At 32.4% G+C, this 2,643-nt stretch overlaps 1 long non-coding RNA gene across 1 annotated transcript; it reads left to right on the top strand.

Moving 5' to 3' along the window:
* The first annotated feature begins 1,779 nt into the window (after nucleotides 1-1,779).
* Nucleotides 1,780-2,290, top strand: LOC144844991 (uncharacterized). Its single transcript, XR_013612485.1, has 2 exons — nucleotides 1,780-1,882; nucleotides 2,087-2,290. It is a non-coding gene; the product is annotated as an uncharacterized LOC144844991 (long non-coding RNA).
* Nucleotides 2,291-2,643: the final 353 nt, after the last annotated feature.

Here is a 2,643-nt window from a genome sequence, read left to right as displayed (position 1 = left end):
GAATCCAAGCGAAATATAATACAGTAAAATTGACAATATATTTTGAAATATGTTGTAACGAATCAAGACTATAGTCAATATTATGTACGGTACCTCAATTAAATACATTGGGATTTCCAGCAACAATAAATAGGTACCAGTATTGAATAAGAGTAAATTAGAATAAAGAGGATAAAAAATATGCCTCTAAAATAGCCTAAATACAACGTGTGTAGGCCCTACTGTATGGTGCCACAATTACGCGCTCATAGCTTCTGTTTGAGTTGTCCAATGGCAAGCGACAGTTTGAATATCTCTTGTAATTGGTCAAATAATTGCTTACGTTTGCATGTGTGATGAGGGAAAACAACAAGGGTATTTGAGGGGTAGGTAGTAATCGCGTTACCTCACATATTTAACCTGAAAAAAAAAAAATCTTATCTGACGTATTAAAAACGTAGCCATTTCCTTAATTTTAAATTCAGTATTGTTTTAAATAGTGATCAACACCATTGTGTAATTAGTTCCTCCTTTGCAAACGGATACAGTGTACGTTTAATATTATTATTGTACAAATCAATACAAAATCAGAACTGTATATTCAGATCTGCTAAAAAAAAGACAATTGATGCAAATATGTAAGTTCGTTTTTAAATATAATTTTTACCATTGGCCGATCCACGATACCTGGGAGCACATTAATATAGATAATATAGTAAAACTGAATTGCAAAGGCTCCGTGGATTTAAAGGGAGCGTGCAGTGGTTGTAGTAAAATGTATGTCATAAAAATAATATGGGTTTTCAAGTGTCACAGATTCAGAATGAGCATCCATCCAATGAAAATATATATTGCTAGGGATAAATTTTGAACGAAATATTCTACATTATTCTTTAGTGAGACTTTAATTTTATAAACAATTGAAGTAATCGAACTCGATTCGAATAGGGCAATAATAAAAAATAATAATAGGCCAGTTAAAACTAAAAATATACATTTTTTTTGTAATTAAGATGTTTACGTTTTTATTGTAATATGTAAAGAAATGGAAGATCACAGTGATTTCGTTGAAGTGGCCGGTAATGGTGGCGACCAGATTGAAAACATTGATGTGGTTGTTAATTATGGCGACCAAATTGATCTCGATGAAGCGGTTGATAAGTGTGGCGACCAAATTGATCACCATGCAGTAGTCGGTAATGGTGACGACAGAATTGATCTCGATGAAGCGGTTGTTCGTAATGATGACGACCAAATTGATCTCGATGAAGCGGTTGTTCGTAATGGTGACGGCCAAATTGATCTCGATGAAGCAGTCGGTAATGGTGACGACCAAATTGAGGGAGTCGTTAATAGTCAACCCATCACATCAGTAAAAACAGTAAGTAATTTTAAGGCAAACAAATTGACAATAATAATTAATTACGGTACTCATTTTTTAAATTTGAACAAACAAAAGCATAATTGTTGTTCTGACAAAATGAGTTGAAGTTTAAATTATAATTACTCGCTTTATAAAGGAACATATCCACTTCATAAAAGTAGTTAAAAAAATTAAAAACACCTGCCAACATCAACTAATTTCAGATGCTAAATTGCAGGGAAAAAAGAACGCAACTTTAGATTTGTACGGTAATTATGCTATTGATGTAAGTGTCGAATTATTGTCGAACATATTTGTTTTTAGGAAGAAATAACCAATATGACCCAATTAGAAGCTACATCTCAAGGAATTTTAGAAGTGGTTGGACTACAACAAACATTAAACATACTCGTTTTCTTCGTCAAAGCAGACTTAACTGTCGACTTTTTCTATTATTGTATTGCTGTTGCTATTGCTGTGTCCATACTTGCGCAGATCATATTAGCAAGTGTTGTGGCTACAAAAATATGGATGCGAAAGGTTAGTTAATGTTATATTTATATATATAATATGAAAAGCTCAATGCTAGGACATGAACTACGATGAAGGCTGTAATGTGTTTTTGTTTATTAGTTATTCTCCAATTACTTTATCATGTCATGCCCTCGCTTCAATTATAGATATTACTTTGTAAACATTGTCTATGCCTTATACTTATTTTAATAATGTGTGATTACTTCCTAGCAATTAAAAGCTAAACAAGATAGACTGAATCAAGCCAATGAAAACATCACTAGCAATAATGACGACAACAACAAACTTGAACAAGGCAAACGGCAACTGAAAAAACTGGATCTGTGTTCGCTTTTTCTGATGTTGTTTATAACTATTCTAACTACAGTATTGCTTGCCATGTCTGGCGTGATTGATCCTATTCATACGTAACATGCTCATAAACCTATTTTATAAATTACTAAGTGCGCATGTCCGGGTTTGCATAATTCGCGCTTTTGAAAATGAGCTTTACTTGATGCTACAATGACTGAAAAAAAAGACCCACTTGAAAAAGCCGTTCTGTTTACATCAACAATATGCAGACGTTTATAAGCTATAACACGCGTGCTGCCATATCATAGAAAACAGTATGAAAAATTATGTTTAAAAAGTAAAGAAACTATGTATTTTCAATGTTGTATAATTGCTTGTAAAGTCTTTAATACTAATTTTACATTTGTGCAATGCAACGTTTTTTTGGCTGGCTTATATTTATACTCAAGAAAAAATTTGAAGAATAAAATAAA

This window comes from Antedon bifida, chromosome 6 (assembly GCF_963402885.1).
Source record: "Antedon bifida chromosome 6, ecAntBifi1.1, whole genome shotgun sequence".
Lineage (NCBI taxonomy): Eukaryota > Metazoa > Echinodermata > Crinoidea > Comatulida > Antedonidae > Antedon > Antedon bifida.
The sequence above is the reverse complement of the archived record's forward strand: the minus strand, read 5'-3'. Positions and strand labels throughout refer to the sequence as shown.